This window comes from Petromyzon marinus, unplaced genomic scaffold (genome assembly GCF_048934315.1).
Source record: "Petromyzon marinus isolate PM22_M1 ecotype Great Lakes invasive population unplaced genomic scaffold, UKy_Petmar_22M1.pri1.0 PM_G_Scaffold_15, whole genome shotgun sequence".
Classification (NCBI taxonomy): Eukaryota; Metazoa; Chordata; class Hyperoartia; order Petromyzontiformes; family Petromyzontidae; genus Petromyzon; species Petromyzon marinus.
The window spans coordinates 1,186,128-1,202,414 of NW_027422706.1; positions in this window are offsets into that span (position 1 = coordinate 1,186,128).

The following is a 16,287-nucleotide window of genomic DNA, read 5'->3' on the forward strand; positions in this document are numbered from 1 at the left end:
ACCGTGCTAATTGGGGGTACGGTATGTGTTCACTAACAAATTGACATTTGATCAATTTGCAAGTGAACACACACCAGTGTCCAATCAATGGGCTGGAAGAGGCCTGCAGTTGTAAAATATTAGGATTCCCATTCCTCAGAGGTGGCACAGTAGCTCAGAGGTTACAGCGCTGGTCTGGCACCACTCAGGTCCTGGGATTCAAACCAGGCAACTGCCCGTGATTAATCTGGGTCCCTCAAGTGTGGCGAGCTGATGGTCTCAGTCCAGTCACCGATGTCTGCACTGAATATAAAACATCGAGTCAACCATAATGCGACAAACATTTGTCCTTGTAGCAGGGCAAAAGTGGGGGGAATCTGGCCCTGGCGTGGATATGAGGTAATTTGTTCCATTAAATCTCCCTCAGCAGATTGTTATCTAGCACGGAGAAGATTCACTGATCTGCAATAGTTCCGAATAAATTATTATCATGCCATGATGCTGTTAGCACATCGGGGATAAAACTGGGCCAAAAGTAAAAAAAGAATATTAAGTAACAGGCCCCTGCTCCTGATAACTGCTTAACATAAGATTCTACAGAATAGTGTGAGTTCTGACATGTGACCTGAGGTCACAAGGCCACTTCAGAATTAATGCTGCCATCAAGGCTAGAGTTTGGAGACTCTTGCTCATTGGCGCTAAGGAGGTAAGGAAACAATTTTAATTAAAAATGAGACCATTCGCATGCTCATGTGGACAAAAAAAAAACATCTCATGACTGAGTGATTATGAGCACAAAGACATAGGAAAGGCTTCTCCACCCAAACCAGATTTTTTTTTGTAGGAATGACAAGTCAAGATTTTAGCAAAAACATAAAGAAGAAAAGAAGCAGAGTTAGCAGTAGGTTAAAAAGGTACGTAACGATTTCTACATATAAAATATTTACCTAAGCTCACATTCCCATGCGTCCAACACAAAGTTGTTGTTTTTAACATCCATTCCCTCCTTGCACCACACCACCTTGCCAAACATTCCTGCCTAGTTGGAGGTCGGTTCACCATTGTGTAACCTCACGTGATACAACACTGGGTCCCCCCTGGGCAGAGGGACAGAGGCACAGAAAGGAACAAGGCTACGGTGGTTTCTGCGGACACAGCTGAGCGCAGTCTGGCACCATATTGGCATGAGCCAAGGTCCGGCATGCGGTGAACTAGCCATGCAAACGCGGGGGTAGGTTTATGCAATTTCTCCGCTGGCTTTGTGAGTGCTATTCTCCCCCGTTCCTGTGCCGAGTGGCTGTTAACAATTGCGCACAAAAAAAATACTGGCAAAAAGGTCCCATTTTGTAGCTGCTCACCCCAAGCTATAAATGCTCTGATAGTGCATTGTCTTTTCACTGTTCGCCTTTTGCCGTTCTCTGGTCTGACACTGGTGAGACTACATCCTAAAGAAGGTTGTCTCCAGTGTAGATCAATCAGTTTAAGAGATAATGCATCTATTATCAGAGCACGTTTGTTTACATGTTCACCACAAGTGCTGTGTGTGGTTAATGTCGACATGATTACTTGCAAAAAGGTTTCTATTTGGTGTTTGAACATCTTAACACAAGTTTCATTTTCAGAAAGAATAAAACCTATTCTTATTTTTGCATAACTGTGCACTATTTTTTTTTAAATGTTATTCTTTTAAATTTTTTGAACATTTTTGTAATGTTGTATTAAAACTAGCATGCCCGGGTGGCGAAGCGCGGCAAGTGCACTTCTGGTGGCCGTAGGAGTAGAAAGCATTGCAAAAACAACAACTGAATGTTGATCCTCATATATTGAGACTTTACAAATGAAAGTCTCATGATGATGGGAAATTCTCATCCCTATTATATAAACAAGACCATTACAAAATTCACTCAAGACTGAAAAGGTTCTACAATTCCAAACCACTTGTTCGAGCATAGGGACAACCGTGTCTTTACATATTCTACATGCGAAAAAGAACTAAATATAAAAGATTGAAAAGCGCAACCTTAACGCATGATGTGAAAGAAAACTCAGCATATTCATCAATGACACTGCCTTGAAAAGAAAAATGGGAAAAAATATATAATAGGTGACATTCCGGAAATGGCCATTCTCAATTTGATATACCAATAGGACCTATAGCTGGTACAGCAATTAACAAAACCCGAGTTTTCAAGGACCTTTTGCAAGGCGGTTTTATAAAAGAACGGTGACACCAAGCACGGGGTTTCAGGAGAAAACAATCTGTCGCTTGTCCAACATCACAACTAATTCAAATCGGACAAGCCTGAGACAGAGATGAATTCACTGTACTCGTATCTCCTGACCGCACGCTTGCCGAGTGACGTTACATTTGGTAACGTGCCACACTTTTCTAAGAAGCCACCCTTCCTCCGGTCGACATTTATTTTTGGCGCAAGTTATTCCTGGTGGTGGTATTGACGTGACCCAGACGAATGCCTCGAGGCCCAGGAGCATCGTCATGTACCCTGCCTAATGGACAACCACATTGGCAGCGCACTTCAACTTCTCCTCCTTCCAAGCCAGAAGTCCCAAAACTGCATCGGATCGGCTGCTCAGATTTCTCCTCTGCACGTACTCCTATTCGGCGCTGCCCTCATATCTCATTCCATTGCATCCTTCCAAGTCAAACACTGCCTCCCTCTGTTCCCCCTGTCATATACAGGTGGCATCTCCTTAGGCATCGAATTCCATAATATTTGTGTCTTCTCAAAAGCGGACTTCAACCGCTCTCATATTTTTTGGTCCTTATATATCCCTGTCAAGCTGTATAAGGTCACGTGCTTCTATGCATGTCTTGTGCTCTATGTGCCTAATGGCTAGGCATATTTGTTAATAAAAATCGATTCTTACGTTCACAATACAAGGATAACATTGTCCTGTCCATAAAAGAACACATTATGTATGACCTTTGTAAATTATATGCATAAGATATGTGAAAACTACATACTGGCCAAAAGTGAACCAAACTGTACAAACGAGATGGTAAAACGAATACAAATGAGGGAGAAAAAGAGAGAAAATATAAATTCCTGAATTTAATCACGATCCTGAATCTGTACAATTCATTGAATACCTACTCATAATTGTAAACAATAATGAACTTTGATTTACCAATAGAAGCTTCAAGGAGTTGTAAAACTCCTGTCAGAGGCATGTAGCTGCTGTAGGCTCGGAGAGAAGCAGGAGAGGACAATGCAGCTAATCGATTGTTGTGCTGTGTTCATATGCTTTCACAAACCCACAATGACCATCGTGGCGAAGTATAGTAATATAACCCCCGTAACCGACACGGTATGGGGGAGGCCCTCATCCAGCAGTGGATTAAAAAAGAGCTGCACATGAACAATGTTCAGAATCGCTCAGCTCCTTCCCATTCAGGGTCACGATTAGGGGTACATGAAGATATCATTATTTATTTACAGAGAGGCAAATATAGCAACCTCCAGTGGTTTTAGAGGTCACAAGGTATATGAATACAAAATCATTCAACCTTACACATGCAATGTGATGCATGTAAAATGTGAGCTTCATCATTAAAATCAATTGATTAATAGATATATGACAACACATCTATTAATTTACATTCATGCAATATTTAAAAAGCTGATAATGTACTTAGCTTAATGCTAAGGTTGTAAAAAATTACCAAGCAGCTGCAGTAGTAATATAACTGAACTCCGAGTAAGATACCTTTAGCAGTTATTCCACTCATCAAAAGCTAATATAAGCAGAACCCCGTTTTGTGCCTCCACTATTTGAGATCCAAATAGGCTGTCCCATAAGCAGTCAGGCTCATAAAGCAAATGCTGATGGATTACATATGTATGTTGAACTTATTTTGCACCGTACGTAGCCAACAATGTTAACTGGAGGTGAATGATAAAGGCAACAAACTAAACACAAAAAGCAGTTCTAAAGGATTAGTAGTTATTGGCCAACGAGCACTCCATATAAAATATGGGACAACGTTCAAAGTGTGTAGAGACATAAAAGCGAACTGATCAAAAGGTCACTCGCTCATCAGCTTTCTCACACAGCCATCTGGCGCTTTACAAGTTCTGGACACGAAAGCGTTGACAGACGCAAAGGAAAATCATTCCGCTTGTTTAGGGCCTTTACCTGGCAGTGCTGGACTTCGTCAGGAAGCACATGGATGATGGACTTGGGGTCCCCATGTGCTCCAATCAGATCCAACTCGTCAATGGCCTCCAGCGCAGCCTGCGAGAGAAAGAGGGCAGAGTTGGGCTGCTTCGAAACACTAAGCTGACGTTTAATCCACGAGACCGGAGTGCAATACTAATGAGACGACGGAGGAAAAAAGTGTGGCTTTTGTGTCTTTGCTCATAAAATATGGTGTCACTGACTGAAAGCATCCATTAACAATGCAGAGTCCAAACAAATGGATTATGTTAGTGCATAGCTGATGCTTATATTTAGTAAAACATTTGTTTGCATCGTCGTGGTCATACATCTTAAAGAACAATATAGTACAGTAATAGGTTTTACCCTTTTAACTGGCACAAAAACCGATACCTTTATTCAAGGCATCATGTTTGCAATAACCACAACACAAGCAGTCAAAATGCAAACAAAAGAGACAACTCTGATAATAATATGCACTGTCCTTGAATTTGATTGGTCCACACCCGAGACGGCTTTTCTTAGAGCCTAGTCTCCACTGGTGTTGGACCAGATGACGCCAAAAGGTGTCAGTTTTTGTGCCAGTTAAAAGGGTAAAACCTATTACTATAGGTTGCTACATGTTTCCTTTTTGAGCTGTGTTTTTATGACGCTGAGACCGTGTACTGCCATTCTGTGATGTGGCTTGCTGCCTGCTGATAAATTAACGCCAGTGCACTGCCACTATTATATACACTGCTAATTTTGCTTTTGCCCATTATGAGTGTATGCCAGTCTATAATCTGTTGCTTGCTTCTTTACCTCACTCAGTGTACTGCCAGCCTTTCATGTCGACTGTATCCTGCTTTTTCAGCTGCTGCCCGTATTGCGAGCTTTTTATGTCGACTGTAGCAATGCTTATGTCAATCAGAATCAGAATCAGAAAGGGGTTTTATTCGCCATGAAAGTTCACACCGACACGGAATTTACTTTGGCAGGATGGTGCATACATTCAACATATAGGAATCTAAAATCTTAAATAAGTTTTAAACAAGTCTTACTATAATAATAAGGGTTAAAAGTCTAACTAACACCAAGGGGCTGAAGTATATAAAATTGAATAAATATCGAATTTAAAATAGCTTTAATATATAATTTAAAAATAAAAATACAAATAGGTTAACATAGTTAATATCGGCAAGGTGTCATTATGTAGATACAATGTTAAAATCAGTGTAAGCCCTTGGCCTTGTTTAACAGGCCAGCAGCAGATGGGAAGAAGCTGTTTTTATGGCGTGAGGTTTTGGTCCTGATGGACCGAAGCCTTCTGCCAGAGGGGAGTAGCTGAAACAAAGAGTGTCCAGGGTGGGAGGAATCGGCCATAATCTTCCTCGCTCGCCTCATGGTCCTTGTCGTGTGCAGGTCCTCGAGGGTTGGTAGATTGCAGGCAATTACCTTCTCAGCAGTGTGGATGATACGCTGCAGTCTGCTCTTGTCCTTGGCAGTGGCAGCAGCGTACCAGACGGTTATGGAGGAGGTGAGGATGGATTCAATGATCGCTGTATAGAATTGCACCATCATTGTCTTTGGCAGGTTGAATTTCTTCAGCTGCCGTAGAAAGTACATCCTCTGTTGAGCTCTCTTGGTGAGGGAGCTGATGTTCAGTTCCCACTTGAGGTCCCGGGAGAGAATAGTGCCCAGGAAGTGGAAGGACTCTACAATTTTGACTGGGGAGTCTAACAGGGTGATGGGGGTGAGTGGGGCTGTATTCTTCCTGAAGTCCACAACCATCTCAACTGTCTTTAGAGCATTTAGCTCTAAGTTGTTCTGGCTACACCAGGTCACCAGGTTGTCAGCTTCCCACCTATAGTCAGACTCATCTCCACCAGAGATCAGCCCAATGAGGGTGGTGTCGTCCGCAAACTTCAAGAGTTTGACGGACAGATGATTGGAGGTGCAGCTGTTGGTATACAGGGAGAAGAGTAGAGGGGAAAGGACGCAGCCCTGAGGAGTTCCGGTGCTGATGGACCTGGAGTCAGAGACTTGTGTTCCCAGCTTAACGCACTGCTTCCTGTCAGACAGGAAGTCTGTGATCCATTTACAGGTGGTGTAGGGCACGTTCAGCTGGAAGAGCTTGTCCTGAAGCAGGGCAGGGATGATGGTGTTGAAGGCAGAGCTGAAGTCCACAAACAGGATCCTGGCGTAGGATGCTGGGGCATCCAGATGCTGTAGGGTGAAGTGGAGGGCCATGTTAACTGCGTCGTCCACAGACCTGTTGGCTCTGTAGGCAAACTGAAGGGGGTCCAGGAGAGGGTCTGTGATGGCTTTGAGGTGTGCCAGGACCAGGCGCTCAAAATACTTCATTACCACAGATGTAAGGGCGACCGGTCTGTAATCATTTAGTCCTGTTGGCCTTAGCTTTTTGGGCACAGGGATGATGGTGGAGGACTTGAGACAGGCTGGTACATGGCATGTCTCCAGGGAGGTGTTAAAGATGTTGGTGAACACCGGAGACAGCTGGTCAGCGCAGTGCCTGAGGGTGGCTGGAGAGACAGAGTCCGGCCCGGCTGCTTTGCGTGGATTCTGCCTCTTGAAAAGTCTATTAACTTCTCCCTCCTGAAAGGAGAGAGTCGTCTCTGTAGTATGGGTGGAGGATGGGGCCTCTTGGGTGGGAAGGGGTGGTTCAGGACAGTCCAATTGTCTTTCAAATCTACAGTAGAACTCGTTCAGGTCGTTGGCTAGGCGGGAGTCGTTAGTGGTGTGGGGGGCTCTGGGTTTGTAGTTGGTGATCTACCTGAGCCCTCTCCAGACAGAAGCAGCGTCGTTAGTAGAGAACTAGTGTTTTAGTCTCTCTGAGTACAGTCGTTTAGCCTCTCTCACCGCTTTGCTAAACCTGTTCTTCGACTCCTTGAATCTGTCTCTATCCCCACTCCTAAACGCTTCCTCCTTCTCCAACCTCAACCTTCTGAGCTTTGCTGAGAACCAGGGCTTATTGTTGTTAAAGTTCACCCTGTTACGTGTTGGGATACAGCAGCCCTCACAGAAGCTGATGTAGGACGTCACAGCCTCTGTGAGTTCATCCAGACTATTGGTAGCAGTCGTGAACATATCCCAGTCAGTACAGTCTAAGCATGCCCGCAAATCTTCCACAGCCTCACTGGTCCACTGTTTAGATGTCCTCACAGCTGGTTTACAGAGTTTGAGTTTCTGCCTGTATGCAGGAATCAGGTGGACCATGGCATGGTCAGAGTGTCCTAGTGCTGCTCGGGGGACGGCGTGGTAGGCTCTACTGACTGTAGTGTAGCAGTGATCCAGAGTGTTCCCTTCTCTTTGTTCGGGTATTTAATAAATTGTATGTATTTGGGGAGTTCGTGGCTGAGATTACCTTTGTTAAAGTCGCCAAGTACGATAACCAACGAATCTGGATTTGCTCGCTCCACACTCAGAATCTGATCGGCGAGCATGCGTTGGGCCTCTTTAACCTGAGGACAAGGCGGCAAATAAACTCCGACCAAAATGAGCGACGCGAACTCGCGAGGCGAGTAAAACGGTTTACAGGTTATAAAAATTGATTCAAGGAGTGGAGAACAATGTTGCAGAATCACTGTGACATCTACACACCAGCCACTGTTAATGTAAAAACAAATACCACCGCCTTTCGTCTTGTGAGAGAATGCTATGTCACGATCCGATCTTACAAGATGGAATCCTGCTAGTTGTAGCGAAGTGTCCGGAATCAAATCACACAGCCATGTCTCCATGAAGCACAAAACAGAAGATGAAAGAAAGTCTTTGTTTTTTACCATCAGTAGCTGAAGTTCATCCATTTTGTTGTACAGTGAACGTACGTTGGAGAGGGAAAAGCTCGGAAGCACTGTTCGGATCCCGCGTCTGCGTAGCCGTACTAGAGCCCCCGACCGTTTACCCCTTGGGCGGCGTTTCGCTGCTTGAGCAAAGCCTAGCGCGGCATTGACTAGAATGCCTACTAATTCTGCCGCTGGAAGCAGAAAAGTAGGAATTAAATTCACAGGAGTTGTTTCCCTGATATTTAAAAGTTCGTTTCTTGTTAGAGAACTCCGAAAATCTTGGCAAAACACTGAATTGACAGACAAAACAAGACAAAACAGGGTGCACCGACCGGCTGAGGCTACCATCATCGGCGCCATCTTCGCACCAGCACGGGTGTGCTGAACAGCAGGACTCTCTCACCAGCACTGGTGTGATGAACAGTAGGCCTCTCTCACCAGCACGGGTGTTCTGAACAGCAGGACTCTCTCACCAGCACGGGTGTGATGAACAGTAGGCCTCTCTCACCAGCACGGGTGTGCTGAACAGTAGGACTCTCTCACCAGCACGGGTGTGATGAACAGCAGGCCCCTCTCACCAACACGGATGTGTTGAACAGCAGGCCCCTCTCACCAGCACAGGTGTGCTGAACAGCAGGCCCCTCTCACCAGCACGGGTGTGCTGAACAGCAGGCCCTTCAACAGCAGGCCTCTCTCACCAGCACGGGTGTGATGAACAGCAGGCCTCTCTCACCAGCACGGGTGTGATGAACAGCAGGCCTCTCTCACCAGCACGGGTGTGTTGAACAGCAGGCCCCCCTCACCAACACGGGTGTGCTTAACAGCAGGCCCCTCTCAAGACTTTACTGGACAAAACAGGGCGCACCAACCGGCCGAGGCTGCCACGTACTGCCACTCTATAATCTAGACTGTAGCCTGCTTCTCAACTTACCTGTGCATACTGATGCTCTTTCATGTACACTTATTTCAGCTGATTTCTTCTATGCATTTCTACTGTTTCGATTGCTCACGTCACACTATTTACTGATACGTAGTACTGTGATGCTCATAGGTGTGCCATAATCGGGGATTGCTGTGCACGTCGATGTGTGTGTGTGTGATTCGATGTGTGTGTTTGAGTCCATATGTGTGTGCGTGAAGGACCATGCATGTGTCTGTTTTTTTCTAACGGACAACCCCCGATGTGTGTGTGTGTAGGTCGATGTGTTTGTGTGTGTGTCAATCCAAGGGTGCGTGTCAGTCCATGTGTGTGTATCAGTCGCTGTGTGTATGTTAGTCGATGTGTGTGTGTGTGTGTTTGTCGATGTGTGTGCATGGCTCCATGTCAGTGTGTAAGTCAATGTGCGTTTGTGTGTCTATGTGTGTCAGTCGATGTGTGTGTGTACGTCCATGTGTATGTGTGTGTCAGTGCATATGTCTCTATGTTAGTCCACATGTGTGTGTGTAAGTCCATACATGTGTGTGAGTTGATATGTGTGTGTAACTCCATGTGTGTGTATCTAAAGTAGATCTCTGTATGTCAGAGTCCATATGTGTGTAGGGAAATGTGTGTGTCAGTCTATTTATGTGTGTGCGAGTTTATGTGTGTGTGTGTAAGTCGATGTGCGTGCGTCGGTCCATGTGTGTGTATATACGTCCATGTGTATGTGTGTCTTACTCGATATGTGTGTGTGTAATGACATGTGTTTTTACGTCAATGTGTGTATGAGTTCACCTTTGTCTGTGTGTGAGTCGATGTGTGTGTGTGTGAGTCGCTGTATGTGTGTATGTCGATATGTGTGTGTAACTCCATGTGTGTGTATCTAAAGTGGATGTCTATGTGTGCGTAAGTTCATATGTGTGTGTAAGTCGATGTCTGTCTGTGTGAGTCCATATGTGTATGTGTGTGCGCGTGTAAGTCGATGTGTTTCTATGTGTGTGGGTCGATGTCTGTGTGTAAGTTGATGTGTGTCTATCTTTTTCGCCCGGGCAACGCCGGGTACTTACCGCTAGTATTGCTATAAAAATAATTGCTTTGCTATGTAAGTAAAAACAACAATTTGCTAAACGCTGGCCACAATATCTGGACTTGTCTTCATATAAATCAATGCATAGATTTCTGTTTATATAATTGTGGTTATGGTTGTACTTTATTAATCGCTAATCTCTGCCATTACATACAATGTAACAAGAAAAGGTTATGAAGAAAAAACAGAGCAATGTAATTTAAGACACTTTTAGACATTATTGTAAGAAATAAATAAAAAGCCATCCCATGTGTTACTGAATTTTTTAATATTTTAGGCAGGAAATTAGTTTTAAAATGTAGATATTTTTTCTGGGTTGGGACCCCCAGACACCCTGGAAGATTTGGTCCCCCCGAATGTTGATTCCATGGCTACTACGGCCTTGTAATAGGTGGACACCTACTACGGGCTTTCTTCCCATGGATCGCAATGACGACGAAGAAGTAAACACAGTTCATAGCCCGCTGTCTGCTGGAGTAACCAAACTCCCATACTCGCGAACCACAACGGCACGCATTCTAATTTCCTGTTTACCAATCTTCTCCGTTCAAATACAATGAATTCCTTACACGCTAAATACGCCTGATGATAGGTAAACATGTCCAACGAGACGCAGTGAAGGCTAACTCAGTCAGAGCGTCCTCTGTGCGACACGCGTGCACACTCTCTCTCACACAAAGATAACAAAGATCCCCCATATAGCCTGTAACAGACTGTAGGGGCAAGTGCTGTTAGCGAGCACCTATGAAGGCCAGAACGGTACACGAGGGGGTGGGTGGCCAGCACCACGCCCGACCGCCTTTGTCTCCCCAGTGGCAATGTTTACACACCGCACCAGGTACTCATTTGAGGCTGAGTCGACCTAGGGGAGGCCCAGGACCGGTTCAGATAATCGTCACTGGTGTTGGCCGTGAGCGGGAATCGAACCCGGGTCGCCAGGTTCATAGTGCAGCGCGCTAACCGCTACACTATCGCTCCCCACACACACACGCTCTCTGACACACACACACACTCTCTCTCACACACACGCACTCTCTCACTCACACACACTCTCTCACACACACACACTCTCTATCATACACACACACACTCTCACACACTATCACACACAACAACAACCGTCATTCGCCACTAAGTGGCGGTGACGTCACCACGACGCTTGTGCCAGGCCATGTGCACCTTGAGGCCACGTGAAGTGTCGAACGCCCGCTGGCAGGAGGTCACGGGGCAGACCCAGGTGCCAGGGGTCGACTGACTGAGATGACTGGCTGATGCACCACCTGTGCCCCCTACTGTGGCAACCTGCTGTGCTTTAGCCACCCGGTACTCTGCTCATTGTTGTGAGCGTCGCTCCTCCGCCCTCCGTTGTTGTTGGAGGGCGACTGCCTCCAACTGCCAAGTAGCATCCTTCATGAGCCTCCTCCACAGAGGCCAATCTTGACACCGCTGGTACCAGTCATCGGCAAGTCCACTCAGCTCCACGTCCTCCTGTACCACATCATCATGAAGGTCCTTAATGATCGTGAGCAGAGGGTCAGGGACTCCAAAAGCACAAAGAACAACCCAGAGCCCAGGCCTACTGATGGTATTATAGGCCTTTACCAGGTAAATAAAGCAGAGATGTAGGTCTTGTTGGAATTCCCTATACCTTTGCTGTAGCAGACGGACAGAAAATATGGCATCTGTGCAGGACTGCCTTTTCCTGAAACCACATTGGGGCTCCACAAGCCTCTCCTCAGCGTGCCTGGCAAGGCGATGTTGAATAATCCTTGCAAGGACCTTTGCCGGCACACTGAGGAGTGAGATGCCCCTGTAGTTGTTATAGTCTGTGTGGTCCCCCTTCTTAAAGAGGGGGACCACCAGGGCATCCTTCCAGTCCTGCCAAAACTGTCCAGTGGTCCAGACTGTTGTTATGATGTCATGTAGGGAAGTCTGTGTACAAATGCCACCCTCCCTCAGCATTTCGCTTGGGAGATCTCTGCCCAGTGCCTTTCCTGGTCTCAGACTCTGGATTACCTTAAGTACTTCCTCAACGGATGTCACCTCAGCCAGCCACTCATCCCCACTTTGTCCTATGATGTTTTCCAGTCTGAGGGATTCCCCCTCCCCCAGGACCTCACAGAAATGCTCAGCAAATCTGCAAACCTGTTCCTGGGTGTCGGAGATTGGATCACCGTTCTTTCCCATAATAATGGTAATAGGTGTGGTGCTGCAGGTTATTTTTTTGATGGAGTTAAATAGGGATTTGTGATCGCAGGCCATTGAGGCAGACTCCATCTCCTCAGCAACCTGCGACCACCACCCATCCTTGCAGCGCCTCACAGCTCTCCGAACCTACACACACTCTTTCACACACACACACACACACACTCTTTCTGACATACACATGCACTCTCTCTCACACACACACTCACATACACTCTCACACACACACTCTCTTACAACAACAACAACAACAACCGCCATTCGCCACTAAGTGACGGTGACGTCACCACGACGCTTGTGCCAGGCTATGTGCACCGTGAGGCCACGTGAAGTGTCGAACGCCCGCTGGCAGGAGGTCACTGGGCAGGCCCAGGTGCCACGGGTCGACTGACTGAGATGACTGGCTGATGCACCACCTGTGCCCCCTACTGTACCAACCTGCTGTGCTTTAGCCACCCGGCGCTCCGCTCGTTGTTCTGAGCGTCGCTCCTCCGCCCTCCGTTGTTGTTGGAGGGCGACTGCCTCCAACTGCCCAGTAGCATCCTTCACGAGCCTCCTCCACAGAGGCCGATCTTGACACCGCTGGTACCAGTCATCGGCAAGTCCACTCAGCTCCACGTCCTCCTGTACCACATCACTCCTTCTCTTCTCTAGCCCGTGCCGCGCCCGCTTAGCCCCCTCAATCCGGCCAAACAAAAGCTGTTTCGGCATGCGGTGGCTGGGCATGCGGGCTACATGACCCAGCCATCGCAGCCTTGCCTGCCGGAGGAGCTCACCGATGGGACCCTGCCCAGATCTTTCAAGGATTTGTGAGCTCCTCACACAATCCAGTCTGGTTAAACCCAGGATGGATCGTAGGCAGGCCAGCCTAAATGTTTCTAACCGGCAAAGATGTTCCATTAGGGGGGTCCACGTTTCGCAAGCGTAGAGAAGGGAGGGAATGACCGTGGCCGAGAAGACCTGAAGCTTAGTGCGGAGCGACAGACCAGGTAGCTTCCACACAGCGCTACGCAACCGATGAAAAGATATTGCCGCTCGACTGATTCGGAGTGAGACCTCTGCTGTTAAACTGGAGCCAGTCATAAGCACACTGCCCAGGTATGGGAAACTCTCCACTCTCTCCACAACTGCCCCATCACCGATTGGGAGTTGTGGGGGTGGAGTGTCCGATGGTACAAAATACCCAGGCAGGTGCTTAGTTTTGGTGGGGCTGATGGTAAGGCCCCACCTCTTAGTGGCACGCTCCAGTCTCAGCAGCAGCGTCTCCAACTCCTCCTCTGACTGAGCAGCTATTACCAAATCATCAGCATACATAACGTGGTTGAGCAATAGGGAGCCATCCCTTGACCGCACCCGGGCATCGATTAGCCTCCCATTATATCTGTACCATATGGAGATTCCCCCGGTACAGCTATTGAAGGCTTCACGAACTACGTGGTCAAAATAGATGTTAAATAATGTGGGAGCCAGAGGACATCCCTGTCGCACCCCAAGGTGTACAGGGAATGGCTCTGACTCCCGGCCACGTAGTTTTACCCGGGCCCGCTCACCATCATGAAGGTCCTTAATGATCGTGAGCAGAGGGTCAGGTACTCCAAAAGCACGAAGAACGACCCAGAGCCCAGGCCTACTGATGGTATCATAGGCCTTGACCAGGTCAATAAAGCAGAGATGTAGGTCTTGTTGGAATTCCCTACACCTCTGCTGTAGCAGACGGACAGAAAATATGGCATCTGTGCAGGACCGCCCTTTCCTGAAACCGCATTGGGGCTCCGCAAGCCTCTCCTCAGCGTGCCTGGCAAGGCGATGCTGAATAATCCTTGCCAGGACCTTTCCTGGCACACTGAGGAGTGAGATGCCCCTGTAGTTGTTACAGTCTGTGCGGTCCCCCTTCTTAAAAAGGGGGACCACCAGGGCATCCTTCCAATCCTGCGGAACCCGTCCAGTGGTCCAGACTGTTGTTATGATGTCATATAGGGCAGTCTGTGCACAAACGCCACCCTCTCTCAGCATTTCGCTTGGGAGATCATCTCTGCCCGCTGCCTTTCCTGGTCTCAGACTCCGGATCGCCTTCAATACTTCCTCACCAGATGGCACCTCAGCCAGCCACTCACAGGGGGTGACTTCTTCCAATATTTGAGGCACCGCAGCCTCAGCAGGGTCATCCTCACTTTGTGCCACGATGTTTTCCTGGCTGAGGGATTTTCCCTCCCCCAGGACCTCACAGAAATGCTCAGCAAATCTGCGAACCTGTTCCTGGGGGTCGGAGATTGGATCACCGTTTTTTCCCCTAATGATGGTAATAGGTGTGGCGCTGCAGGTTACTTTTTTGATGGAGTTAAATAGAGATTTGTGATCACGGGCCACTGAGGCAGACTCCATCTCCTCAGCAACCCGCGACCACCACCCATCCTTGCAGTGCCTCACGGCTCTCCGAACCTCTGAGCGAAGGCTGCGGTAAGCCTCCTCATTCTCTGATGTGGGATTATGTAGCCGATGACAGTGGGCCTGTCGCTTTTTCTCAACCATCCTGAACACCTCCTCTGTCAGCCAGGGTCTCTGGGGAGGTCTGGACCGCGTACCCAAAGCAGCCATTGCAGCTGCATGAGTCACAGTCCTAAACCTCGCCCATTTACCCTCGACATCAGGAGGAGTCGGGGACGATGCCAATCCCAGCCGCAAGCGATGATGAAATTCTCGCTTGCAACTTTCATCAGATAACTGAGACCAGGCCACTTTATGTTGGAATGGGGTCCTGGGTGTACACCCACCACCGGAGTGGAAGAATGGCAGGCGCATCTTACAGATGACTAGTCGATGGTCAGAGGGCAGATCAGCTCCACGGTAGGTCCTGGTGTCAAGGACATGGGCTCGCATTCGCTGGTCCGTCACTATGTAGTCCAGCAGATGTTCTTGCTTGGACCCGGCATGCATCCATGATGTTGTGTGGATGCGCCGATGCCGGAACAGCGTGTTGGTAATTACAAGCCCATGGGCTGCACAAAAATCTAGCAGCCTCCTACCGTTGTTATTGAGCTGATCTGGCCCATGCCCTCCAATCACTCCAGACCAGGTGCCAGTATCATGACCAACTCGGGCATTGAAGTCACCCAACATGATGACTCTATCCCGAGGGGCCACTTTAGCCAGCACCTGTGACAGGAGGTCATAGAAGGCATCTGACTCATCGGCTTTGCCTGCATCCCTCCACGGATGTTCATCTTCGGTGGGGGCATAAATAACCACGACCACCATTCCTCGCCTCCGGTTGATGGGAAGGCGAGCCCAAAGTAGCCTGGGGCTTACAGCTTCCCACACCTCACCGCCACGCTCCTACGCCCCCTTCATTCTTTTGTTCAAAAGAAGACCCACACCCTGTTGTTTGGCAGTCTGCTGCCCCGAGTAGAGGACTGTCCACCCCTCATGGTGGCAGGAGCCAGAGCCGGTCCACCGGACCTCCTGAATGCCGCATAGATCCAGGCGGTACCGGTCCAGCTCCCGACAGAGGAGTGGCAGCCTCTCCTCTGCAGTGAGCGTTCGAACATTCCACGTGGCCACCCGTAGTGGCTTTTCGTTGTTTCTGGAGTAGCCCCGAGGGTAGGTATTCAATCTCCTGGCTCCGCCAATTGGGGTTTGGCCAGGAGACGTCATAGACGCCTGGCCCCCCGGGGCCTCCGGCACAAGCTTATTAGTTACATATTTCAGTTTAATTCGTAGTTTCGTGGTAATTAATTGAAGGTGGAGGGGTTACCAGCCCCTCGCACCCGTCCAGAGCCCCCGTTTAGCCCCTGTGGTGGACATATATGCCATGAGGGGAGGAGCCAATCAAAATTGGATTTCCCCCCACAGCACTGTCCATGACAGAGTTGCCCGTCCGGCACCGCGAGGAGGTAGGGGGTTGTTTTTCACAAACACTCTCTTACACACACACACTCTCACACAAGAGGCCGACCGAAACTGAATTTCTGGTTTCGGCCAAAACCGAAACCAGAACGAAAGTGAAAAATTTACTTTCGGCCGAAACCGAAACTGAAAGTTAAACTTAACTTTCGACCGATACCGAAACAGAAAGGTATATAACCGTAGTAACCAAACACAAGATTTATGAAATATGTCATAAAGCAATACTACTT